Source organism: Moschus berezovskii, chromosome 22 (assembly GCF_049115385.1).
Source record: "Moschus berezovskii isolate FMDL1 chromosome 22, NW_MosBer_1.0, whole genome shotgun sequence".
Classification (NCBI taxonomy): Eukaryota; Metazoa; Chordata; class Mammalia; order Artiodactyla; family Moschidae; genus Moschus; species Moschus berezovskii.
In genome coordinates this window covers 58,324,658-58,352,500 of record NC_142481.1, presented here as the reverse complement: position 1 = coordinate 58,352,500, position 27,843 = coordinate 58,324,658, and the positions used below count along the sequence as shown (strand labels likewise).

Below are 27,843 nucleotides of genomic sequence, written 5' to 3'. Positions count from 1 at the left end.
GGTCTGCTTTCAACAGCTTTCTGAGCATTCTATGTTCAGAACCCTTTGGGTTTCAGAGTCTTTTTCCAGCTTTGTCACTGTGGGTGGACACACAAAGCAGCAGGAGTGGAGCGGCAAAGGCGGTTTCTTTCCATGTGTGCTTGTTTTGCTGTTGGTAAAATCATGGTTGTCATCTTTAACACATCGTTTTTTTAGGGTCTAGATTGCTGCCTTCCAGCCTGGAGCCTACACCCTGTACCCTGGCTGGGGAGCAGGTGGCAGGCCCTTGAGACCAGCGTGGAACCACCCTAGTGATGTCTGTGTGTCCTGCTTGACTTCCTTCCACATCGTCCCTAAAGCTGTGCCCTGGGAGCTGACAGGGTACCTGTAAGCGCAAACATCCTGACTTCAGGGAAGCAAGTGGGTCATCGGGCCAGAGGGGATGGAGTGTGTGACAGATGAAGGGTCCCGCTCCACCTTGGTCCAGGCAGGGTTGGGGTCCCAACAGCAGGCTCTGCCTTGAAGCACGTTATGTACACCTCAGAAACACTGCCATACTGCCTCTTAAATGCATTCTTGGGCTTCCCTGGTGGCTCAGCGGGAAAGAATCTGCCTACCAATGCAGGAGACTCGAGTTCGCCCCTTGGGTTAAGAAGATCCCCTGGAGAAGGAAACGGCAACCCACTCCAGTACTGTAGCCCCCTGGTGGGCTACAGTCCATGGGGTCACAGAAGAATCGGACATGATCTAGTGACTGAACAACAACAAATACCTTCTTAGCTTTTTCTGTTCCATAGCTCTTGTAATGCTTAGCCTAATCAGGCTAAACAAGTTTAATAATCCCTGCCTCTGGGCTGAGTGTTGTAAATAGTATCCACCCTAATTTTGCTGAAATGTGATACACTGACAGATTCAGAAATAGGGATCATGTTCTGAGTTTGGGGACTCTCTCATGTGATGCTAATTATAAAGGCATTTTCGTAAGTTTTAGATTTGTACTTTTATTTGAATATTGGCATTTCCACCATTTCTGGAAGACTAAGTAAGGAGGTTATAGAAGTATGGTACAGACGCTACCATGTTTGCATACCGTGCCAAGGTACCATGCAGAAGCCCCTTGGCCAAACATCCTACCCAGACTGGACACCAGCTGTTGGACGGTGTGGAGCAGTCTTATCCCCTGCCACCTGTATCCGGGGTTGTTGTCCTTTGTCAAGTTTCAACTTGACCCAACATTTTAATATTTATCCATGTTCTGCCTGCTTCCTAAGGCACTTCGACTGCACGAGAATTGATTTCAAGAAATATACTTAGGGTTTTTTTTTTTTTTTTTGCACACACTTGGGTTGGCAAAATGCATATTTGCATAGAAATAATCTTTAGTGAGCTCTCCTTGCAAGTGTGTCAGATTTATAAACATCACAACTGTGACATATTTTTGGATCTGAATTTCCTCCTTAGTTTATTTCTTCTTTCATTTGTCATGTTCTGGGTCACTCTGCACTGGATTTATTGGGTTGGAATTTTGTTTTTTGAGCAATTTCTTGGCCCAGGTTGTGTTTCTGTGTTTATATTAAAGCATCTCACCAGATTTTTTTTTTTTTTCATCTCAGTTTGAAAATAAAATAATCCCATTTACAGGTTGTTCACAGGCTCCTTCTGGTGAAGATAAAGCGTGTGGACCATAAGCCTCTTCCCTCCTGCATCTCCTCCCATCCCCCATCTTGGCCTACAATCCATCTTTGAAGATGGTGGGTTTTAATAGGCAGGGGAGAGCACAGAAACAGATGGTTTTACCTCACACCTGTAAAAGTGCCAGGGCTCTGAGAGAACACCAAAGTTAATGGCCAGAATAGGGCTGCCAAGCACAGTGGGATTTTGCTTTAACTGGCGCAGCGTTCTGTTTAACTGAAGTCTCCAGTTAACTGATGGCTACACGGGCCCACCGCCCCGCCCCTCCTCGTGTGGAGGGTGCTTCCCTGTCTCTCTCTACTCCGTCCACCCCTCATCCTCGTCCCCTTCACGTCTCTCCTGACTGGTTTCTCCCTCCGGTTGGCATCCCTGTGCCTCTCTGCTTCCAGCTGTGTTTCCTCTGCTATCACACACATTTCCTGTTTTCCTCTTGTCCGTTGGTCTCAGACTTGACTTTTTATTGGCTGGCAAGTGGCATCTGACCCGTCGTAGTCTTCTCCGAACTTTGTGCTGTTTCGGTCTCATAGGCAAGTTGACGTGGGTCTGCCCTTGGGTCTGCCTTGGCTTTTTCTGGATGTTTGTGCTCCTGGAGGTCCAAGTTCATTGTTGCTCTGGCTGAAGGAGGGTTTCCACTGCCTGGATATCTGCCGCTGTTGTTTAACTGCACATTTTAAGGGCACCTGTATTTTCATTTCATAATATGTGGGCAGCAGGGAGTTCTTGAAAGAACAAGATTACTTGGAAGGAATACGGTGTTCTATCTTTTTTCTCTCCTCTCTCCCCTCGCCCTGCACCAAGATTCTAAGCTGAGGCTCATAAATGAAGTAGTTCTTCCTTTTTTTTCAGAAGTGAACTTCCCTTTTCTTGCTCTCATTGGCAGGTGGGTTCAATGATGGGCCCAGGGAGTCCCCATCTCCTTTGTCCATGCCATGGTGTGATTGAGAACCTGTGATTTGCTTTTAACCAGTGGGAAGTAGAAATGATTAAGGAATGTTGCTTCCTTGATTAGTCTTTACTACATGACAAAGTAAGAAGACTTTGATGATATAATTAAGGTCCCAGATGAGCTGATTTTAAGTCAACATATCAGGGAGGTGTGGGCCTGGGTTAGGTTAAAGCTGCTACCACATTATCAGTTGGGGGTGTATCAATACATTTTTAGAGAATGATACAGTTAACATCACCGTGCAAAGTTGTTAGAGCTTAAAATTGATCAAGGGTTCATTATACAACCTAAGATTGTCGTTATTCATATTTTGCTCTGTTAGGTTTTCGTTCCAACCTTGTGTATATTATAAATGTAAAAATTTCAAAAATGGTGTATCATGAAATTTTGAGTGACGAAGAATTTTTCGGGAATTTTAGGCAGGCATTTGCTGTGATTGTCCTAGCGACATGTATATTGGTGTGTCAGTTGATGATAGTTCTTCAGAATGTAGTTCTGATTCAGACATTGTGAATATTAGACCATCAAAAAGACAGAAAAACTTCAGTGATTGGCTCTGATACAGAAAGTGAAAATGAAGCTCACAGTGCTAGAGAATGCTCCTTTGCTTCTACAGAAGAGTGGATAGAAGACAACATTTTGCAAAAATTAGAAGAGTTTACAGTTGTGTCAGGTTATATAATATTACCTGGATATAATAACATGCAAAGTGTTTGTGAAATAACAGAATTAATTTTTGGCCACCCAAAATAAAAATCGCGGCCACAAGTGTTAGTTTATGCAAAAATCCCCAGGTCAGTAATGAATTAAAAGACTCAAGTCAGAGAGACTCTCCACTGGTGGTTTTAAAGACATAAGCTGCCATGTTGTGAGAGGCAGGTGACTTCTAGGATCTGAGAGTGGCCCGAAGTGACTGCCAAGAAAATGTGGACATCAGTCCTGCAACCTCAAGGAATGCATTCTGCCAGCACACTGAGATGGTTGGCCTTCCCCAGCAAAGTCTCTGATGAGATTCACAGGCCACATGATCCCTAAATTTCAGCCTAGTGAGACCCTGAAGTTGTGAACCCAGCACAACAAGCCACACCCACACTGCTGACCTATTGGAAGTGTATGATACAAATGTTATGCTGTTTTCAGCCAATGAATTTGTGGAAATTTGTCACACAGCAGTGGAAAAGGAATGCATTCAGGGTAGCAGAGACTTCACCTGTCTTTGGCATTCTGCTGCACAGCAAGTTCCAATTCCTTACCAGGTCACAGAAGGCAGCCGAGACGATGACAGCCCCAGAGCAGGTACATATTGTGTAAGAAAGCCCCATTTCTTCACGATCTTCAGCTCTGTGCTAAGAGGAAAATTACAGTGCCAAATTCCGTGTGATAATTATAGACACACTTACACTTAGAGCCACGTGTTGTCCATCCCAAAACATGGTCAGGAGCTGCTCATGTGACCAGCATATGGCTCGGAGGAGCCAGGAGTCCTCAGTCCTGGCTAACTGAGCAGAAACGAGGTGACTTCAAGGTATAGGTCACACCATTCACTTTATAGATGAGGAAAGGAGGAATCTGCGGCCCCTCTCAGGCAGAACTCAATATAAGGCCTCCGTCTTGAATTGCATTGACCCAAGAGGTCATATGATTTCCATTCGTTTACGGAGCAACTCAAGGGCAGAAGTGAAATTGGAATTTCACTTGTGAATATATGAATCCTTGTTTTATTTATGTATTTATTTAATTTCCCCCTCCACACCACCACCACTCCCCTCCCCCTTGTCCCAGAAACATCTTTCCCTTTAAAAACTCCCTGGATGCCCCAGCATTTTTTCCCCCTAAAAGCGATGTATTTCTCACTGTCAGACCCGATCGGGCCATGCAGACTCCTCGCTTCCTCCCATGCTCACCCAACCCGAAATAATTGTCTGTATGTTCCTTTTATTGTCACCTCTGAAACAAGATGAAGAAACCAATGGTTTGCTTTAGAAGGCATTAACTTCTTTATCACATTAATACTGACTCGTATCTTATTTCCCACTTGCAGTAAGAAAAACCATTCAAATCTTTCCCTCACAGGACAATATCTTTAATAGCTTCTGTGTGTTTCCTATTTTTGGCTGTTTCTGTATAAACAGACTTAATCTAATAGCATGCTGAACCATCTAACTTGGCAGAAATTCAGAAAATCACTCATTTCTATGGCAAGCTGGGATGCCAAGAAAAGGGCGGGGGGGGAGCCCTCACTTTTATTGCAGAAAGATTTCTCTTAAAGTTGTCTTTCATGAACATAATATGTCTATCATTTGAAATTCTCCAGCACCCAGACTGGAAATTATTTATTGCAGAAAGACACAATGGCGAACGAGAAACTATTACTCCATGTGCAGTTTCTGTCTTCAGTCCCTTTGCCCTAAGAAGCAGGAGCACATGAACTCTGTTGTGAATGCTGGTGTGGTTAGGGAGCATGGCGCCCGCCTCTGGGCTTGTGCGCTGAGCCATTTCCACCCCTGAATCCAGAAGTTGAGAACATCACAGCCCCGTGCAAAACCCACCTGGTGGCCTGGCCCAGCCCACAGTTCTCCCCCCTTCGCTGGAACAACAGCCTGTTCTGGGAGAAAGCATCCTTGCTGCCATTCTAGGAGCGCTCTCGCCACACACACAGCACCCATTCTGATTTGTTGCCAGTCACACGTCGCAGATCCTGAGTGGTCTGAGAAGTCCCGGGTCCCATTCCTGAGCACTGCTGGAGAACCTCACACGTCCTGCTGATGGAGCCTCTGACGGCTCAGTGTTATGGGTTCTTCCGCTGTCCCATCCTTAGACGGGGGTGCCCAGGATCGCAGCTCTGGGCTCCGTGCTCTGTGCTCCCCCCCACGGTGCCCTTCCTCACCACAGGAGAGGGATTCTGAGGGCCCTGTGGGCTCCCTTCAAGGGTGACTGGAACAGGACACACCAACTTTCTGAAGGCTCTTCCTACAGCAGAATGAAATGCACACAAGGACCAGTGCCCTTTATCAGAGAGGTCAAGGTGGGGGGCGGGGTGCTCAGCGGCCACCTGAGGGGTGTCTCTGGGCAGAATGCGAGGCGGGTGAGCACCAGGGCCTCTTCCCCTGGTCCGATTCCCTGGGCCTAATGTTCCCTCTTTAGTTCGTGGTCCTGAAGCCCCGCCCCCACCAGAAGCCCTTCTGTCTATTTAAAATGGAGATTCCCAGGTCTGCCGTGGACACTTAGTCCAGGAGTTGGGTACCAGGATGGGTGCCGACAATCTGTATATCTGTCCAGCTCCCACGGTGATTCTGACACACCCTTGGGGATAAGAAGCACCCTCCTATCAGAGCTGGCACCTCCTTAAGGATGAGATCCATATTCTCTTGCTCTTTTGTATGCTTCCCCATGCAAGGATAATTACACAGAAGCAGCACAGCAATGCTTGTTGGTGAATTTATTCCAGGCTTTCTTTTTTCTTTTTTATTTTAGCTGTCTTTGTCTGCAACTTCGCAAAATAAACCCCACGGTCACCCCACGCTTCGTGGGTAGCTTGCTAGAATAGAATTTCACTGTCTTAAATTGGGGGTTAATTTCTTGGTTTCAGCTGAATTGTGAAAGGAAGTGGAGAGACCCTTGGAAAAACACGAATATTGCTGCTGAGCGCCAGCCAGGCCCTTCCCTTCCAGCAAGTTCCACGAGGGATTAAGAGGCTGGCTGTTTTCAACCCCCTGTTAGTGATGCTTCCAGACGCCCTCCTCAATGAGCATTTATCTTGCAAGGGGCATATTTAGGGATGTTCCCATTCTATTTTATCTGCAGAATTACTTTCCATTCTGAGGTCTTTTGTATAAGTATTCCTTGAACCCATTCCAAAAAGTGGATTTTTAACCCAATAGGCCATAACTGCAGTGTTTTATCGTGCATACATATTTCAGAATGTGAATGTAAGTAGATTTAGCAAAATTAAAACTTTTCAAAGGGCACCCGTGCTTGCTTTCCTGTGTTTGGAGAGTTCTTACGTCATTTAAAAGATTCTCTAAAAAGGAAGACTTTTTCACTTGGGTTTTTTGTTGTTTTTTTTTATGTACAAGAGATGGGGTTCAGAAAACACCAGTGAGGTTTGGCCTCCCTGCAGTAAGTAGCCTCGGTAACTGCGTAGGCTCAATTTTGAATCTGAGATTTAGTGCCATTAAGATTAGCATTGTGCTGTCAATCAGGTTTCTAGCTGAAAGACCCTCTCTTTCCCCGCTGCTGTGGTCAGAATGAACATTAGCCCTCTGGTTCATGTTTTGAAATCCTAATCTCCAAGGATGATGGTACTAGGAGATGGGGCCTTTGAGAGGTGCTTGCTTCATGGGGTGGCGCTCTCTCAAATGGGGTTGGTGACCTTTTAATAAAGGTTCCAGAGAACTCCCAGCCCCTTCTACCATGAGAGGAGACAGTGAGAAGGTGCTAGCTGTAAACCTCATTAGTATCTGGCCATCTTTGCACCTTGCACTTCTTTTGCCCTCTTGTTTCTCTTGAAATCCCTTTCTCAGGCAGAAGCTAATGTCATTGCTCTGGAATAGAAATCCAGTCTCCCCACCACCCTATTCACCACTCTCCTGCTTAATCCTTTCACCTGGCTGCCTGTTTCCCTTGGGATGGAATCTGAGATCCTCAGTTGACCCTGTAAGGACCCTGCCAATCTCTGCAGCCCACTCTTATCTCACTCTGCCCTGCCTGCACACACCCCAGCGCACATACAACTTGCCACAGGGCCTTTGTACGTGCTGTTGACTACCTGGAGTAGTCCTTGCCTCCTGCTTTAGCTAATAAACCTTTGCTGATTCTTTAAGGGCTCAACTAGGTCTTTCTCTTCAGCAACTCGCACAGTTACTTTATCTTTCCAAGCAGTATTTTCTTCTCAGTATCTTCTTACCAGGGTTAATAGCTATGTCTTCTATTTGGAAGGAATAGGACTTTTTGGAGAGAAGTGAGGAATAAATGATACCATTCCGTAAAGGCCTTGGTGGAGTACTTGGCACGTGGTCGGTGAGTGTGCTTTGAGCGTTAGCGGTCATCTCTGAGCTGGTTGGCCGCCTGTAACCTTGAGGCCTTTCCTTTGGATTTTTCCATAGTTGATGCTGCAGATGGGGTTTGTGTTGTGGTTGTTTGTCTTCTGGTTTTTGGTGGGGGTACACCAGAGGAGGTCACGAAAGGGAGGAAGTAAGGGAGGTGTTGGTATAAGCTCTGTCATGCCCCCTGCATACGCCCTGAAAGACCCTCTCTTTCCCCACTGCTGTGGTCAGAATGAACATTAGCCCTCTGGTTCATGTTTTGAAATCCTAATCTCCAAGGATGATGGTACTAGGAGATGGGGCCTTTGAGAGGTGCTTGCTTCATGGGGTGGCGCTCTCTCAAATGGGGTTGGTGACCTTTTAATAAAGGTTCCAGAGAACTCCCAGCCCCTTCTACCATGAGAGGAGACAGTGAGAAGGTGCCAGCTATAAACCTCATTAGTATCTGGCCATCTTTGCACCTTGCACTCTGACTTCCAGCCTCCTGAATGGGGAAAGAGGCATTTCTGTTGTTTGTAAACCACCTAGCGTGTGCTCTTTTGTTACAACAGCTGAGATGAACTCAGATCCCCACTTACTCACTTGGCTGTACTTTTGGCCTAAACACCCCCACCCCTCCCCAACCCCTGCAGAGTGTAAGGGAAAGAAAGGGCTGTGTGGAGGTGAGATCCAGCGTTTGTTATCCTCGTTTTATAGTGAAGACACCGAGGTGTGCAGAGCTTCTGTGCCTCCCGTGGGCCAGTCTCCACCCTCACTAACTGCCAGCCAGTGACTCTGCGTGTTGCCCGCCTTCAAAACAGAGCCACGAGCCCAGGACTTTGGTTAGGGCCTTCCTGTGTTCTCTGGAACACATGCCGTGACACCAGCACCCAACCTTTCACTGTGCAGCGTTCCAACAGGCATGCAGACAGGCCTCTGGCTCGAGCGATGCCACTACAAAGGCCCCTGCTTTTCATCAACGGATCACCGCTAGGCCGCTTCTCAAGAAAGAAGCTTCTGCTGCTTCCCGCGCACTTTTATGCTCTGCTGTGAAGTGCAGAGTGGAGCTGGCGGGTCTCCTTTCCTTCTGTACTCCATGTATGATTCATAAAGGGAGCTTAGCAGCTCGTGAGGTGCATGCCGCCACCTGGACCTCGCCCCCCGGAGCATCAGGAGGGCTTGGGCCCCATGTCACTCTCCACTCGCCTGTGGATCAGTTCGGAGAGCAAGGGAGGGGCTGTCCTGTGGAGTTTTGTTTGTTTAAGTTTTTTCAGGTTTCTCATTGCAGAGATCGGTTCCAGCATCGCTGACCAAAGAGGCGTTTGTCCTTTCAGTAGTAGTATGACCCTCTGGGGGGGCCCAGAATGTCACACACACACCCGTCCCGAGACCGATGGACAGCTCCCCGTGGGGACTGTCCGTATGTTCCATCTTCCTCCAGTGCTCCCCACCCAGACGTGGCTTGGGGATCCAGCCGCATTCTTCTAGACCTCAGACCTTTTTTTTTTTCATTTTGAAGAACATCTCTACAATTAGAGATTCATTCTTTTGAGTCTTCGGGAGCTTTACTGTACACTACTTGTGCCCAGGGAATTGCTTCGAGCTGGGAGCTGGCTCACCACAGACCAAGTGTTTTGTTACAGATGCGTGTGGAGATACCCAAGTTTTGGAATGGCGTGCCCTCGCTTTGTATACGTTTGACTGCTGTTTCACCACTGTCTCTCACTTACTCACTCCTGTACCAGAAATCTGCAAATGGAAGAGCCGCTGGAAGCATTAGAGCTTCAGGGCCTTACAGCCTGTGAGAAGGCATCCTGCCTGTGAAAGGTCATCCACCAGGAGCACAGCCCAGGGCCAGTGCGGTGGAGTTCAACTCTGGGCTGGAATGTGTGTATTGTGGGGGAGGGAATTGGGGTCAATGGCGCATTTGTGAAAGAGGAGGAGGAGAAAGGGCTCAGAGCAGAAAGGAGCCTGGGAGACAGCTAGTATTTGTAAAGCTTCTACTGCGTGCCAGGTGCAGTGCCCTGACTGCACTGGGGCATTTTCACAGGATCCTGAAGGCAGGCCTGCAGAACCTGGTTCCCTGCCGTTCACACAGGAAGCCTTGCCCGTCGGCATCAGACTTCAAGTCTAAGTGTGTCTGGTGCTGAAACCATGCTCTTTCCCCTGAGTGTCTGTGGTTGAGTGTTGCCTGACTCAGGGTTTGCTGGGGCCTGGCTCTGGGCCGGAGTTGGTGGCGTGAAGCCCTCTCATTCCACGCCTCCAGTATTTAGTCTGTGAATGGGTCCCTCAGTCCATCACCCAGCAGGCGTGAGCAAGGGTGGCAGGTGGACTTAGATCTTGGCCACTCTGACTTAGAAACCAGTGAGGGGACCTCTTAGACGTCTCCTCTGGGAGGAAGGGGAGGGTTTCTAATGCATAGCTCCTGACCAAGCAAGAAGGGACACTGTTGCTTGAAATGGGTTGTTAGGGACTGAATGTGTCCTCCAAGATTCCTGGGTTGAAGCCCCAGTGCCCAGCGTGGTGCCCTTTGGAGGGAGGGACTTAGGTTTAGATGAGGTCATCCTGGGATCAATGCCCTGATAAGATGAGGAAAGCAGAGATCTGTCTCCTGCTATGTGCCCTGAGGAAGGGCCCTCTGAGGACACAGCCTGGGGCGGCCCCTGCAAGCCTAGAAGAGAACTTTCACTATGGGTGAGATCCCATCTTGGTCAAGGTCAAGGTCCCAGGACCTTGATCTGGGAATTCCCAGCCTCCAGAACTGTCAGAAATCAGCATCTCTTCCTTAAATCTGCCAGCCTCTAGTATTTTCTTAAAACAGCCTAGCAGACAAAGGTATGGGCCTAGCATACTATGATCCGCAGAATGAGAAGCCACATACCTGGGTCTGTATCATGGATTGGCCAGGCATCTTCTCTGGGCCTTGAGCAAGTCACTTATCTTCTCTAAGCCCCAGTTTCTTCATCTATAAAATGGGGATGCATTAGCAACCTTCCTCAAGGCTCGTGCGTGTATGCTAAGTTGCTTCAGTTGTGTCCGACTCTGTGCGACCCCATGGATTGGGGCCCACCAGGCTCCTCTGTCCATGGGATTCTCCAGGCAAGAATACTGGGGTGGGTTGCCGTGCCCTCCTCTGGGGATCTTGCTGACCCAGGGATTGAACCTGTGTCTCTAGCTCCTGCACTGCAGGCAGATTCTTTACCGCTAAGCCACTAGGGAAGCCTCAAGGCTCAGTACCCATTAAGTGCTCAGTACTTAGCCCCATTGACATCATTCACAGCATCACCATCATTATTAAAGGTCAACATCATTCACCCTATCATCAATGTCATTAACATCATTGTCACCCCGAAAAGCACTAGTATATGGTTTCCATTTGCCCTTGACCAGAGGTCCGTGTCCATGTTGGGAAAATCTGTGAATGACAGATATACACAGAGCCCAGAGGTCAGCCTTTCCACGCAAGCGTCAGTGGTGGCCTCCTTAGGGGAAAGCATGCTTTGGAAACCAGGTCACAAAGGAAAGTACCTTTTATTGTACAGAGCCGAGAGGTCTGTCACGGACGTGCAGAGGGAGCCCGGCCTAATTGCATTGATAATACAATCCCGTAACTCATTCTGCCAGCACAGAGGTGGATGGACGGTCCCTGTCGTTGCAACTGAGCTTTGCCCCTGTTCTCCTAGGAGAGACATCAGCGCTCCAGTAGTGATTAAAGTGCCTTGGATGGGCCCTTACTATTAAGTTTGTGACTTCAGTTTAATAAAAGGTAGTATATTAAAATGGAAGCACGTTATTGTTGATAAGGACTGAACATGTTATAAATCAGATTAAAGCTTCGATAATACAAAATGCAAGGAAAGAAAGCTAAGGGTTATTGACTACCTACTACGCACTGTTTGCTTCTCTGCACACTTAGAGACATCACTGCAGGATACTCCATGCCTTCGAATAAATCAAGTCTGGCTTCTCTGATACATTCATATATTTCATTATCAGACATTCAGCATTCAGGAGATTATAAGAGAGGCATCCAGTTGATTGGGGAATAGTTGCTCCAGATGATATGCTCTTTGGACTAGACCAGCAGTGACTTAATGAAGTTTTGCTGTGTGGTGTTATTTTTTTCCTGATAGAAAATCAAGTGACTCTTGTCTTCTTTCACTGTTCTCAGACCCTTTGCTTCTCCTTATGACCCCCTTTTTTCTGATTCCGTAGAAACTTTAAAAAATCTAAATTGATGGATTTCTTTTAGATTAAGTTTCTAGAATTCTACCAGGGACCTGACAGATGAAGGCTCGATTGCCAGGGTGTGCAAACAAAAGTAGGCAGCTTAGCCGAGAAAATGCAGAGAGAAGGAAGAGCTCCCCACCTTCCCTGGAGCCAGGTGTTAGTTCCGGGTGAGGGTCTAGAAAGTATTCAGCCTCCACTTAATTCAGCTGCTACTACAGGTAACTTATTCATGTGGTCGCAAAGAGTCGGACACGACTTGGCAACTGAACAACAACAAATGTGGTAGAAAGTTCCCCAGAGTGAGGGTCTGTGCGTTGGGGAGAACTCCCTATCTGACTGGAGAGGCTGGTGGGGTCTGGGCTTGCTCCCCTCCACTGCCCAATTCCAGGTAAGGCCATGTACTCACTGGAGACATGTGAGTGTTCCCTCCTGTCCGTCTAGGGTACACCAGGGACCCTGGGATGACCGAAAAAAAAAAAAGAATTGATAGTATTCAATTACCTCTTTCGTGGTAATCCTGTAATGATAGGTATTCCCATCCCCGTGTTACAGATGAGGCTTTAAACAGGCCAAGAGGCTGGTCTGTGGTCGTGGGGCTCATCCGTGGGCTGCCTGGTCTCGCTGGAACTTTCTACCACATTTGTTGTTGTTCAGTTGCCAAGTCGTGTCCGACTCTTTGCGACCACATGGCCTGTAGCACACCAGGGTTCCCTGTCCCCATCATCTCCCGGAGGTTGCCCAAGTTCATGGCTGTTGACTCGGTGATACCATCCAACCATCTCATCCTCTGTCAGCCTCTGTCTACCACGTCGCACTTCCTTATAGTCCCTGACATCGTTCTCGGACAAAAAAGACAAAGAGGGGCCTAGAGAGGTTATTTTCTGGGTGTCCCATGGTGAATGGCGCAGAGCTAATAGGCACATGGTAGGTGCCCAGAGCCCCTTCTGAAAGGAAAGGTGAGCACCTCGTGGGGTGGGGGTGTCACAGGGCGCGATGGGTGGGAGTGGACAGGGAGTTGCTCTCAGCATGGCTGCCTGCACGTGCAGCGCCTGACCTCCGCCCCGGTGTGCTTGCTGGAAGAGCCTGCTTCTCTCCTGGCTGGCCAGGCCTCCTCTCCCACTCCGAGCCAAACTCTTCTCTTAGGATGACTGCCCAGTGCCACACACTACCCTCAGCATTTTGCAGACACTGTTTGCTCTGTCAGTTCAGCCAAACAGGGAGGGACTGTCACTCTGCCCATTTTACAGATCAGCCAGCCAGGGTTTGGAGGGGCGAGTGGTTCCGTGTCCTCAGTAGCCCGGGGCAGAGTCAAGATCTGACCCCAGGGGCTGGGCTCAGGAGTCAGCCCTTCTGTTGGTAGACCTCTCTGCTCAGAGCCTGCCTCTTCTCCCTCCCTGCCCTCCCTCTGATCCGGGTCCAGCTTACCTCTCCCTGCCCTCTTCTTCCTCTATTGCCTTTTTTTTTTTTTAAACCCAGTGCGAACAGCCTCTGACAGGCCCAGCCTGCTGGCCTCGGGTTCTGATAAGGTCTGGCTGTCGCTCCCTGTGTCTGGCCTGTACCTGCCTTTTCTGAATGGCCTTGCTAATTGCAATTGACTCCCCTCGAATGTGGATGGCAGTGCTATTTGACACCAGACTAATGCCTCTGCCTGCTCCTTGGTGCCTCCAGCAGCAGGCTGGAGGGGACGGGAGTGGGGTCAGAGGGAAGATGGAGCACTTCTGATTCCAATAAAATACATTAGGGTGTTAGAGCTCTTCTATTTGTCAGGTCCACCTCTCTCTCAGATGTTGTCATTTCTAGGAATTCACAGTAACATAAGAAATTATGGGGAGACATCATAGTTGCAGCTCCTGGAAGATTCAGGTGTTTAGTTTGTTTGTTTTGGGCTTTGCTGTTGTTGTCATTGTCGAGATTTAGTCCTAAGCATGGATCAAGAATCTTGAAGGATCAAACCTGAGTGTTATGAATCCAGAGCAAGAGAATTAATAGGTCTGGGAGCTGGTGGTGGAGCTTGCTTTTCTGCAGGCCTGCTAAGTATCAGACCTGCTAAGTGTCAGGCCTGCTTTGAGAACATAATCTTCCAGCAGTCTTGTGAGGGAGGTATATAAAGACCATCTGAGAGCTAGGAGAACTGAGGCTGCAGGATTTGCTTTCTGTCCAGTTCTTGGTCATCACTGTTCTCTTAACACCAGGGGAGGAGACTCAGTTCACAAGCCTATGTATGTATCATTAGTTGGACCGCCTTGGCCCTCAGGTTGGGCAGAGTTGCTTGTGCAGGCGGTCAGGCCTGGTGGGCCTGCCTACAAGGAGACGGGCACTGTGCACAAACATTCCCATGCTTTTTCTTTTTCTCATAGGAACCTCCCAAGTTACCTGTGAGGTCAGAATTACTCTCCCGTTTTGCAGATGAGGAAACTGATGCACAGGAGAGGAAACAATATAAAGATCTGAGATCACATAGTCAGTTCAGTACCGACCTGGGAATAAAGGAGGGTGACTCAGGACGGCTGAGCAGGAGAGGTGGGCTTGGGGAGCATACCCTCCCCAACTCCAGGTGTGCGGGCCTGGTTGCTCTGCGTCTGGCCTGGGTAGATGAGAAGCAAAGAGGGTTTCTGATGTCAGCTGAAGAGGGCCCAGGAGGAAGGCATTTGGGGCCCACAGTCTGTTTCCTTTTTTTTTTTTTTAATATATTTTTATTTTAATTAATTGTTTTAATTGGAAGAAAGTTGCTTTACAATATTGTGTTGGTTTCTGCCATACAACAATGCAAATCGGCCATAACTGTACATATATCATCTCCCTCTTGAGCCTGCCTTGCATCCCCGCATCCCCTCCCTCTGGGTCTCTGAACGGGTTCTAGAGAGGTGGATGAACCTGGAACCTGTCATTCCAAGTGGAGTCAGTCAGAAAGAGAGAGAAAAACAGATGCTGTATATTAACGCATACATATGGAATGTAGAAAAATGGTGCTGATGAACCAAGTTGGTGTCTCTTCTTTCAATTCAGCCTTGTGCTGTGGCCATTTCTGGTGTGTGACCACACAGGCAAGGGAGTGACATGGGAGAGCTGGGCTCAGAATTAAAAAAAAAAAAAACTGAGGAAACAAAAATGGATCTCAAGAGTCGTAAGGAAGCAGGTAGAGTGTCTGAAGCTGCAGATCTTACAAGGCACTTCAGTGACAAGTCGACAGCATTCGACACCTAAAATTCCAGATGTTTGAGTCCTCTTATAATATCAGCTGCCACCAAAGGCTGCCTCTTTGGGCTGGCCTGGCCTGAGGAGCAGGCCAGACGCTCCGGCATGAGCCGGGCTGCGCTGTCAGGGGGCAGGGCTCTCAGTTCTTCTGTGTCACCGTCTGTGCCACCTGCCTGGCCCCATAGTCTTGGGGCTGCTCAGTGCCTGGAGGGGAGTGGATCAGGAAGAACCACCAGCCACTGACCGTCTCTTATCTAGGCATTAGTTTTCTCCTCCATTAAATGGAATCCCCGAAACCCATACCACAGAATTGCTAGAAGGGTGAGCAGTGTGGTGGATACAGGTGCTTCAGTAGCTCAGAAAGTTATCACAGCTGGTGTTCTATTTGTTTGCATCCCACACCCCCACCTACCCACTCACTCCCAGTCCTTCAGGGTTCAAAGCATGAAAAACCAGAAGCCCAGAGAAGTGTCTGGGAGAGGATTGGAAGGAGGCAGGCTGCCTTTGTCAAGAGGTACCTTCTCCAAGTACCGTTCTTTTCCGTGGATTTCACAGTGACCCTCATTAGGAACAAAGCTTTTCAAACCTGTGTTTATTCTGCCCCCTCCCCCCCAGAGATTTTCCTAAAGGAAAAGGCATAGGAACCCTCAACCCAAGCCAGAATCGAGGGCATATATGACAGTAGGGACCAGCCTGGGCAGGAAAAGGCCGCTTTTTAATTAGAACCCTGGAAGGACACACCCTCTAATTGCTGCGCTTGTAGTGTCAGGGCTATCAATATTGGTGCCTCTCTCATTAATAAACTGGCAAGTCAGGCGCTGCAGGAGGGGCTCTCCCCCCGCTCCCCTCCCACCCCAGGCTCCACTTAATCAATGGCAGACTCTGCGATCAAACAGGAAAAGGACATGTAAATCAGCTGCATTAATTCCACAGGCCCCAAATAGGTAGATGGAAGGGTAGACACGAAAGGGAGCCTTCATCTGTGTGCCTGTGATGCCCCGGCTCTGAGAACCCAACCACGAGGTAGTTAAATGGCTCCGCAGATTGCGAGTGACTCGGGGAATGCCTGGGTTTATGTATGGATTAGCACCCTGATGGACCCTGAGTAGCAGAAGACGAAGACTAATTACCTGACAGCGCTCCCCTCCACTCGCCTGGGTCATTGAAATTAATTTCTGCTTTCAGGCTTGGCAGAAAGCAGCTGCAGAATTTCAGTTCAATACTCAAATTAACAGGGAGCTGAAATTATTTCTCCGCACGGGCGGTGTTAGAGGAGTGGGCTACCAAATAGATCTTGATCGCAGACACCAAAGAAAGCATTATTCCTCCCTTTTCATCAAGAGCCTTGGGTCTGTGGAAGGTGCTGAGGAGGAAAGAAGAAATACCACCGATTTTCCTGGAGGGTAAACACTTAATGCTGTATTAAATGGGGTGTGACATCCGTGGGTAGGAGTCTTCTTGTCCCACCTCCCCTCCCCCAAATAATTTACAATTTCTCTCCATTTAACAGCAACAGCAAAATATTTAAATGTGGAGCCCTTTTGTATATACCAAATTGAATTCCTCATCAAGGGGTGTTAGGAGCCCTAACATCTGAGTAGGATGATAGGCCTATCATGATAGGCCTGAGACCTTGCTTAGGCCTAAGTTTCAATTTCCTTATGGTAGACACTGGAGCCCAATACTCGGTCCTTAATCGAAGAGAAGGACCCCTGTCCAAAAAGACCAGCTGGGTACAAGGGGCCACCGGGACAAAGCAATACCAATGGACTACTAAACGACAGGTAGACTTGGGAGCAAAGCGGGTGTCCCACTCGTTCTTAGTCATACCAGAATGCCCGGCACCCCTGTTGGGAAGAGACTTATTGTCTAATGTCAACACCCAGATTCATTTTGCCCCTGGAGGGATCTCTGTCACTGATGGGATGGGACATCCAATCCAAGTCTTGTCGCTCGCTCTGAAAGATGAATACAGGTTGTATCAGTCAATGCCCTCCCCAGATATCAATCCTACGGTCCAACCTTGGGTTCAGCGCTACCCTTCAGCATGGGCCGAGACTGCTGGGGTGGGATTAGCCAAACAGAGACCCCCCATCATCGTTGAGTTAAGGGCGAATGCCACTCCCGTGAGGGTGAAACAATATCCTATGAGTCAGGAGGCCCGTCGGGGAATCACGCCCCATATCCAGAGACTCCTGAAGGCAGGAATCCTCAGGCGGTGTCGGTCGGAATGGAATACTCCCTTATTGTCAGTGAGAAAACCGGGGGGAACTGACTATAGGCCGGTCCAAGACCTCCGGGAAGTCAACAAGAGGGTAAATGACATTCATCCTACGGTCCCTAACCCTTACACCCTCTTGAGCGGCCTGTCCCCAGACTGTGTTTGGTATACAGTCTTAGACCTGAAAGATGCTTTTTTCAGCCTGCCCCTGGCACCCCAGAGCCAAGAAATCTTCGCCTTCGAATGGACTGATGGAGACAATCAAACCACTGGACAGTTAACCTGGACTCGCTTCCCGCAGGGATATAAGAACTCGCCGACACTGTTTAATGAAGCCTTAGGCGAGGACTTGCGTGAGTACCGGGCTGAAAACCCAGACATCATTTTATTACAATATGTAGATGACCTCTTATTGGCAGCCAAGACCGAGAAAGCATGCCTGCAAGCCACCGGAGACCTCCTCCACGCCTTGGGGGAATAAGGGTATAGGGCCAGCGCCAAAAAGGCCCAGATTGCTCAGCAGGAGGTCACCTACCTGGGGTATAAGATTAAGCAGGGGCGACGATGGCTGACCCAAGCCATGAAAGAGACTATCTTGCAGACTCCTGAACCAACCGCGCCCCGCCAAGTGAGGAAATTTCTGGGGACTACTGGGTACTGCAGACTATGGATTGGGGGTTTTGCCGAAAAAACTCGGCCCCTCTATGAGGGCAGCAAGGAAAGCAAAGACCGGGTGTGGACTGAGCCGATGAGAAAGGCCTTCCAGGAGCTTCGGCAGGCCTTGTTAGAGGCCCCAGCCCTCGCCCTCCCTGACCTGTCTAAGCCATTCCAGTTGTTTGTAGATGAGAAACAGGGAGTGGGAAAAGGATTCCTGACCCAACAGTGGGGACCCTGGAAGCGGCCTGTGGCCTACTTGTCCAAACGACTGGACCCTGTGGCGGCAGGCTGGCCACACTGCCTCCTCATCATTGCAGCAACCACTCTCCTTGCCTACAACGCAGACAAGTTGACATATGGACAAAACCTCCTGGTCTACGCTCCCCATGCCATTGAGGGGACTCTCAAACAACCACCGGGTAAGTGGATCACCAACGCCCGCCTAACGCACTTTCAGACCTTGCTACTAGATACCCCCTGGCTGCGCTTCCAGACCCCCTGCACCCTAAACCCCGCCACTCTACTGCCAGTCCCCGAATCCCCTGGGCCGATGCATGACTGTGCCGAAGTACGAGCTGATGTTGCGTCACTCCGGGGAGACCTCAGAGACACACCCCTGGGGGATGGCGATCTGGTATGGTTTACGAATGGGAGCAGTTACGTAGCAGATGGGCAAAGAAGGGCAGGTGCGGCAGTGGTAGATGCTTCTGGGAATGTGATTTGGGCAGACGCCTTACCTGCTGGGACATCAGCCCAAAAGGCAGAATTGATCGCCCTGGCACGGGCACTCAAGATGGCTAAAGGCCGGAGAGTCACCATATATACCGATAACCATTATGCCTTTGGTACAGTGCATATCCAAGGACCCATCTCCAGAGAAAGGGGCTTTTTGACAGCAGAAGGAAAAGAAATTAAAAACCTGTCTGAGATTCGTAGGCTCCTGGCTGCCATCCACCTTCTTCGAGCGGTGGCCATAGTCGAGACCCCGGGACACCAGAAGGGAGAAAACACAGAGGCCCGAGGTAACCGCGCTGCAGATGCGGCGGCATGGAAGGCCGCCGCGGAAGGATATGAGGCCCGCGCCCTAACTATTGGGCTGCTGGCCCCAGGGATGGGAGCCCTGCCACCAACCCCAGAGTACTCCCCTTCGGACCGAGAATGGATCCAAGCCAAAGGCGCCAACCCAGAAGACCCAGATGGATGGTACCGAGATTCAGCCGGAAACTTACTGCTTCCTTCCAACCTGGGACGGCACCTCTGCTCGCACCTGCACCAAACCACCCACTTGGGGGAGAAAAACATCGCGTCCCTCCTGCAAACAGCACGTCTTTGGTTTCCTCGACAAAAAGCGATTATACAAGAAATTACTCATTCCTGCAAAGCTTGTCAGATGATGGCACCAGGGAAAAGAAAGGGACAACACACGGGCATGAGGTACCGGGGAATAAGACCGGGACAGCACTGGGAGATAGATTTCACTGAGGTAAGACCAGGCAAGTATGGATATCGATATCCATTGGTCATGGCAGATGCCTTTTCTGGGTGGGTAGAGGCATACCCCACTAAGAGGAAAACAGTGTGGTGGTAGCGAGAAAGCTTTTAGAGGAAATAGTGCCTAGGTTTGGGCTGCCGGCCTCTATTGGCTCTGATAATGGACCTGCTTTTGTGAGTAAAGTTGTTCAGGGATTGGTTTCGGCTATGGGGATTGAATGGAAATTACACTGTGAATACAATCCCCAGAGCTCGGGCCAGGTAGAAAGGATGAATCGGACCCTAAAAGAAACTTTGGCAAAATTGGCAATAGAGACTGGCGAGGACTGGGTGACTCTTCTCTATGCCCTTTTCCGGGCACGTAACACCCCCTATAGAATAGGTCTGACCCCCTTTGAGATTGTCTATGGGGCCCCTCCGCCGGCATATCCCATCTTCGAGGGGAAAGATAAACCACCCCCTAGCCTAAAAGAGTTCAGAGAAGCAGTTTTAACTCTGAGCAAGGTACATAAACAAGTATGGACTCTAATTAGAGATATTCATGAAAGACAAAACCAGGGAACGGTCCCATCGCATGACATCGGGCCGGGGGACTGGGTCAAAAGGCACCAAGCAAAAACCCTAGAACCTAGATGGAAAGGTCCTTATGTTGTCCTTCTCACCACCCCCACCGCTCTAAAGGTTGACGGCATCGGACCTTGGGTACACTGCGACCACATACACCTTGCCAGTCCAGAAGAACAGGACAACGCCCAGATAGAATGGAAGGCCAGCCGTCACCCGTGAAATCTCCTAAAGCTAAAAATCACGCGACGGAAAGCCCCCTAAGGCTTATGGTCTTACTGCTAATGACCGCCTTTGTCAGCTACGGGACAGCAAGCGGGAACCCACATCAGCCGGTCAAAATCACCTGGAAACTTCGAAACGGGCTGACTGATGAGATACTCAACTCGACCACCGAAAACCAGCCCCCCAACACTTGGTGGCCAACCCTGTATTTTAACCTCAAAGACGTCATAGAAGGTTCAACAGAGACCGGGGAACTTATGCAGGTCAACGGGTTTTGGGTGTGCCCGGGGTATATGAGAAACTGGAGGCAATGCGGGGGGATGCAACATTACTGGTGCAGTTCCGGGTCCTGCGTGACCCCAAATGATGGCAAAAACAGGTGGGATGTCGGGAACAGGGATGGGGTTAACTTCTCATTCGTAAAAAGGGCTCCTAATGGGTTCGCACACTCCCTAGGCCCGGACGGGAAAGACAAATATGCTCAAATCAAGGTAATGTTCAACCAGGAGGGAGCCAGAAAACTCCAATGGACTTCAGGGCTTAGCTGGGGGCTCCAGACCACTATGAGGCCCCTAGGCATGGCCCCTACTACGGGGGTATCTTAACCATCCTCCAAACCATAGAACCGGTTGTGATAGAGAGCATAGGCCCCAATCTAGTCAAAAGTCAAAGCCCACCAAAGAAGTCTAAGGCCACTCCCCAGGGCCATGACACCGCAACCCCGGTAGGGGTCTCCCCATCAGACTCCCCTCACCCGAGGACAGAAGAGGCTACCCACGCCTCCATGCGGAGACCAGAAGAGACAATCCACTCCCCTAGCACGCAGGCCGCAGATCCCTTATGGGGCTTAATTAATTCCGCCTTTACAGCATTAAACCATACCGACCCTAATGCAACCCGCTCTTGCTGGCTCTGCTATAATCTTTACCCCCCTTTTTACGAAGCAATAAGCCTCAATGTTTCTTACACCCTGTCTCACTACTCAGAACGATGCAAGTGGGGAGACCATAAGGTCGGTCTTACCATGAGGGAAGCCTGGGGAAAGGGACTTTGTTTGGGTACGATCCCACTTGTAAAGGCCCCTCTTTGTGCTCAAATCAGCAACATTACAGAGTTAAATGATACCCAATGGATCATTGTGGAGGCAGGGGGCTGGTGGATTTGTTCCCATACTGGGCTGACCCCCTGTTTGCATGCAAAGGTTTTTAATCAGAGTCAGGAGTTCTGTGTTCTGGTCACGGTTATGCCAGAAATTGTCTATCACTCTGAAGAAGTCGTGTATTCCCACTGGGGTAGAGGGGAAAACGAACATCTCGGAAAAATGTCAGTACAAAAGCGAGAGCCAATCAGTGCTATCACCTTGGCCACTGTGATGAGCTTTGGGCTGGCAGGAGCAGGGACAGGTATAGCCTCTTTGTCCCTGCAGAACCAAGGACTCACCTCTCTGCAGGCCGCTGTAGATGAAGATCTCACCCGCATTGAGGAGTCTATCAGTCATTTAGAAAAGTCCTTAACCTCACTATCTGAAGTAGTATTGCAAAACAGAAGGGGGCTAGACCTGATTTTCTTGCAACAAGGAGGGCTTTGTGCAGCGTTAGGGGAAGAATGTTGCTTTTATGCAGATCACACAGGAGTAGTGAGAGAGTCTATGGCCAAGGTAAGAGAGGGACTAGCCCAGCGGAAAACAGCACGAGAGGCCCAACAGGGATGGTTCGAGTCATGGTTTCAGAGCTCGCCTTGGTTGACCACTCTAATCTCCACCTTGTTGGGACCACTCATCATATTAATACTAATACTATCATTCGGCCCCTGTGTCCTAAATAGACTTGTGACATTCATCAAAGAGTGTATCAACACAGTCCAGTTGTTAGTACTTAGACAACAATATCAAACTCTACTCACGGAGGAAGATTCCTCCATTTGAACAACAGAAAAGGGGGGAGATGTTAGGAGCCCTAACATCTGAGTAGCCAGGATAGGCCTGAGACCTTGCTTAGGCCTAAGTTTCAATTTCCTGGAGACAGGGTGGAGGCTAGGTTCACAGAAACTCCTCCCTAAGAAAATCCCACTGGGCACCAAGAATTAAGAAACTCCTCCCTAGAAAAATCCCGCTGGCGCCAAAAATTGGGCAAATCAGAAGAAAAAGGGAAATCCCCCAGAGAAAACCCTGCGCGTGCATAAACTGGCCAATGAGCTTCTGCCAGCTTGGTCTTTTGAACAAAAATAGGTGCTTATGTAACCTGAGACTGTAAAAACCGCTGTGACCTGGGCTCGGGGCTCTTGTCCACTGCGCTGGGAGGGGCAGGAGCCCTAACTCGAGCTAGAAATAAACCCCATTCTTTCTTTTGCATTGCTGCGAGTGTCTTATTCTACCAGTTAAGGGGGACTGGACTCAGGGCATAACAGGGGTATTTGTGAATATTTCCTCTCCCACATGGCTTGTCATCAGGATGTACATTCACTGTTATTTCAAGGGTAAGGGCGTGATGTGGAGAGGGCAGTAGGGACGGGGTGCAGGGGAGAGGGGAGAAGTCAGACGTGGGATCTGAACCCAGGGCTTCAGTCTCCAACTTCCTCTTTCTGTCCCTCCATGTTGACTGTTGATTTATTTTTTTTTTTTTTGCTCCAAGATCCTTCCTCTCTGGGCCGCCTGCTTGCATTCCAGCCTCAGTGGGAATCTGGGAAGTCTGCAGAGCACCATCTGTGTGCACCATGTCAAGTTCATCCCCATCCAGGCCGTCCCTTCTCACCTCGTTTGTTTCTGTGGTCTCCCCACCCCCAGGGCCCGCCGGACAGATGAGATTCGCAGGCACACCACGTTCTTGCCATGGGCTCCTGCCAGCTCAGACAACTGCAGGCCCGAGGCCACTTCCCGCTTAAACCACTGTGCCTTTTGCTCGGTTACATGTCAGGACTCATCACTGGGGACTTGTGGGCACCAGACACATTGGTCACAGGTACGGGAAAGACATCACTGTTCTAATCCCTGCCTAGCCTTTTAGGGTCGGGACACGGTTAACACATTCTGGAATCCTGCTATCAGGGTTTAAGTTTCATCCCTCATCTTGGTGTTAGCTGTTGTGTTCAGTTGCTAAGTCATGTCCGCCTCTCTGCAACCCTGTGGAATGTGGCATGCCAGGCTCCTCTGTCCTTCGTTATCTCCCGGAGTTTGATCACATTCACGTCCATCGAGTCGGTGATGCCATCCATTCATCTCATCCTCTGCCACCACCTTCTCTTTTGCCTGCAGTCTTTCCCAGCTTCAGCGTTTTCCCAGTGAGTCGTCTCTTCGCATCAGGTGGCCGAAGGACTGGTGCTTCAGTGTCAGTCCTTCCAGTGAATATTCAGGGTTGATTTCCTTTAGGATTGACCTGTTTGATCTCCTTGCAGTCCAAGGGACTCTCAATGCTCTTAATGGATGTGAAACCCGGGGTTATTGCTTCTAATATTAACCCCATTACTAGTATCTACCATTGCTGTTACTGGTATTATTACTAGTACCTGCTGTATGGGGATTCTGCAAGGATTAAGTTAAGTTCACGGAAGTGAAATACTTAAAACTGTGCCTGGCCCAGAGTAAACTCTCAATAAATGATGGCTCTGCCGTGACCCCTGCCCCCAGTAACCCAGGCTCCATAACCCAAGATACGGGCCTCTTCTGGTTGCCGGAATTGACAGAAGAGCTGTCTCTGAACAGCTGTGTACTGAGCCTCTCCCTGCCCTTTTCACACCTAAGAATTAAATCGGAAACATGTACTCCTAGAAAATAGTTACCACTTATCAAGTACTTGCCATGTGCCTAGCTTCCTCATAGTTATCCAACAACAAAGCCAGACCACAGAGGCAAACCGTAGCTGCCACAGGATTTGTGACCAGCATGGACACCACACAGCCATTTCAGGGGACCTGAACCTGGTCCTCGCGTCTTCAAGCCCACCAGGCAGCCATGTGCCTGCCCCCTTGTGCCCTGAAGAAGCAGTTAGGCCCCTTCGGACGTGACCAGCTGTAGGCCTGTGACCTGGCAGCAGGATGACTTCCCCGTGTCGTCACCACTGCCCGGAGGCAGCCGGCCCCCCTTGGGAGAAGAGGTTAATCAGCCACACACCGAATCTCCTTAGGAGGCTGTTTCACGTACAGTTTTTATACCCTGGATGCTAATGAAGGTCCCATTATAAATGATCGTCTCACTATGATATACTGGTTCCTCACCTTCTAGGAACTGATTTAAAAGGAAGCCCCGGACTTCTTGTGGCCTCGGAGTTTATTCATATTCCCCTTTGCTCACGCAGCAGCTGAAGTGGTGTTGGGGGACAACACCCCCCCACCAAAAAAAATATTTTCTTTCCAGCATGAGGCATTTGCCATAATGAGTAACCTCCAGCTCACTTAATATCTTGATACTTCGTGAAAAAAAATCACTTCTCCTCTGTCTCCCATCTTCCATTCTGATTTACTTGGTTTGTGTTTGCGTCACTGGCTATAGAGGAGGAAAAAAGTAATTATTACCTTATGTAAGTGAGAATTCCAGGACTATCGTGGGTTCAGCCTCTGCTGGACCTGGGTATTCAGAAGATGTCATGATGAGTTTTTTTCTTCCCCTTTGGGGCTCAGCTTTTCCCTGTATAGATGTAAAAGCATCTTTCCTTGATGATGGTAAAACCAGCTGCACCTTTTGTCAAAACCTGGAGTTGACCAGTTGACTGGTGTTGATCTTGTTGGCTGCAGGAAGGGGGTTGGGATATTTGGTTCAGCCTGCAAGAATGTTTGCACAGTGTAGATCATCTGTGACCATAAGATGCCAAAACACATGGATTGGGACTGGGTAACTGTTTCCTTCAGGAATTAGGGTGTTTTATAAGTGAAAGAGGAGAGTGAAAAGGTTGGCTTGAAGCTCAACATTCAGAAAACAAATATCATGGCATCTGGTCCCATCACTTCATGCGAAATAGATGGAAAAACAGTGGAAACTGTGTCAGACTTTATTTTTTTGGGCTCCAAAATCACTGCGGATGCTGATTGCAACCATGAAATTAAAAGACGCTTACTACTGGGAGGGAAAGTTATGACCAACCTTAATAGTATATTAAAAAGCAGAGCCATTACTTTGCCAACAAAGGCCCGTCTAGTCAAGGCTATGGTTTTTCCCATGGTCATGTACGGATGTGAGAGTTGGACTGTGAAGAAAGCTGATCGCCGAAGAATTGATGCTTTTGAACTGTGGTGCTGGAGAAGACTCTTGAGAGTCCCTTGGACTGCAAGGAGATCCAACCAGTCCATTCTAAAGGAGATCAATCCTGGGTGTTCATTGGAAGGACTGATGCTAAAGCTGAAACTGCAATACTTTGGCCACCTCATGCGACAAGTTGACTCACTGGAAAAGACTCTGATGCTGGGAAAGGTTGAGGGCGGGAGGAGAAGGGGACGACAGAGAATGAGATGGCTGGATGGCATCACCGACTCTGTGGACATGAATTTGAGTGAACTCCGGGAGTTGGTGATGGACAGGGAGGCCTGGTGTGCTGTGATTCATGGGGTCGTGGAGAGTCGGACACGACTGAGTGATTGAACTGAACTGAACTGAACTGATGGGAAGGGCAAATGAATGCCAGCCAGGCACACGCAGTCCATGTGGAAGAGCTAGCTCACTTCACAATCTGGCTCACCTCTCTTCCCACCTTGGAGACTGGCTGGTTACTCTGATTTCTTCTTTCTCCACATTTATGGGCTTCCCAGGTGGCTCAGTGGTACAGAGCCCACCTGGCAATGCCAGAGACAAAAGAGACTTGGGTTCGATCCCTGGGTCGGGAAGACCCCCTGGATGTCTTTCTGCACATTTACATCATTACACAAATCACAGGATTATAGAATAATGGTCCCTTTTCAACATGTAATCAGATACTTGCAGAGCACCTTTGGATCTATTAGGAAAGGAGATGGATCTCAGCCTGCTTTTTTCAGCCTAATTTTCGTTGCGTTAAACCGGCCCTGCTTCCATTCTCTGCTGCTGCTGCTGCTAAGTCACTTCAGTCGTGTCCAACTCTGTGCGACCCCATAGACGGAAGCCCACCAGGCTCCCCTGTTCCTGGGATTCTCCAGGCAAGAACACTGGAGTGGGTTGCCATTTCCTTCTCCAATGTGTGAAAGTGAAAGTGAAGTCGCTCAGTCGTGTCCGACCCTTAGCGACCCCACGGACTACAGCCAACCAGGCTCCTCCATCCATGGGATTTTCTAGGCAATAGTACTGGAGTGGCTTGCCATTGCCTTCTCCCCACACCAGCCCTTAAAATATCACCTCTCTTCTGCCTCAAAATAATCCCAAGTGAACCTCAGGATCACCTGTCTGCTACGTGGCAGATCCTGGCTTTAAACCCTAGATCCAAAACAGAAAGTTCTAGAACACAGACCAAACATGTGTTGGCTAAGGCTGGTGACATGAAACCAAGTTTTTCCTGTTTTGGGGAAATCCCAACCATTTTCCTCTCCAACTATATACAGACCTAGAGTTGTTTTTTGTTTTTTGTTTTTTTTTATGGCTGTCTTTCTAAAGAGTGACATTAGTAATCACTCTGGCAGCAATCTCCTATGAACAGTAAGCCTTTCTTTCTCATCTGTTTTAGCACAGTCTTTTCCATTGCTCATCTGGTTTCTTGAATCCTCTTCTCCATACACCGCACTTATTCTTATTCACCCGGGACAGGTGTATGGCGCCTTGGAGAAGATGAAGGCAGAGAGAAAATCAGTCAGACAGGAGTTATGTTGAAAGATGACTGAATAAATTACCACCTCCCAGGAGTGGTATGGAAAGCGGCTATTTCTATAGGACGCCAGAGCACCATTTTCCTCTCAAATTCACGTGTACCCCTATGCAAAGGCCTAGGGCGACAGGGAGTCTTTTCCTATGCTTTGGGGAGCTTTCTGAGTATTTAGTGCCCTTGTGGTCGGGAGGCACTGTGGGTGGTCCAGCCAGCCAGGCCCCCTGCACAGGCTGCTTGTGGGAAGAATTTTCATCACAGTCTTTTTCGTGGACAGCTTTGGGGTAAATGGTATGGGTCACTAAGTGGTCTTGCTAATGAGTATACAAATGGACAGTGGCCAGGCCATACCTGATCGTAGACCTCTGACCCGCAGCCTCCGCAGCCATGCCGGAAATGGTCAGGACTTGGTCAGTAGCACCCAGCATCGCCAATTTTTGTCCTTACTTCCAACTTCAGGACCAGCTAGAGAAAGCCAGATAAGCTCCCAAATCAAGCCCCTAGGATATCACGCTCCTAGCTGGCCTGCCCCCAGCTTCCCCAGGCTGATGGCCTCCAGTCATAACACACTGAAGAATTCCCTTTTCGTATTGGAAAATGTGCCCTCTCCCTTGTCTGCCTTTGAGCCTCTGCCCATCGCCCCGATGGTAGCTGACTCCCCTGCTAGAACGCGCTCTGACTAGAAGGCCCCTGCTTGCTCTCCATTGGGTGGCCTTGGCTCATTTGCTCGGCTGACTTTGCCCTGTTCATGTTCTTCCCCCAGCTCTTCCCCTGTCTGTCAGCACAGGACCTTGATCTGCCCCTCCCCCTCCCACTCTCTTTTCCTCTCCTCTCCTGCTGGTCCTTTTGTTATGTGTGTGTGGCCAC

At 49.2% G+C, this 27,843-nt stretch overlaps 1 protein-coding gene across 3 annotated transcripts in view; it reads left to right on the top strand.

Moving 5' to 3' along the window:
• Positions 1-27,843, top strand: part of WWOX (WW domain containing oxidoreductase) — a 958,567-nt gene that overhangs the window by 437,293 nt on the left and 493,431 nt on the right. Inside the window, exon 9 of one of the 3 annotated variants that reach the window (XM_088830822.1) lies at positions 1-12,083. This exon is cut by the window's left edge and continues 927 nt beyond it. The exons of the other annotated variants lie outside the window; for them this stretch is intronic. The gene's annotated coding sequence lies outside the window, so the exon portion shown is untranslated. Of the gene's footprint in view, positions 12,084-27,843 lie in introns of those variants that run through there. 3 annotated transcript variants of the gene reach the window in all.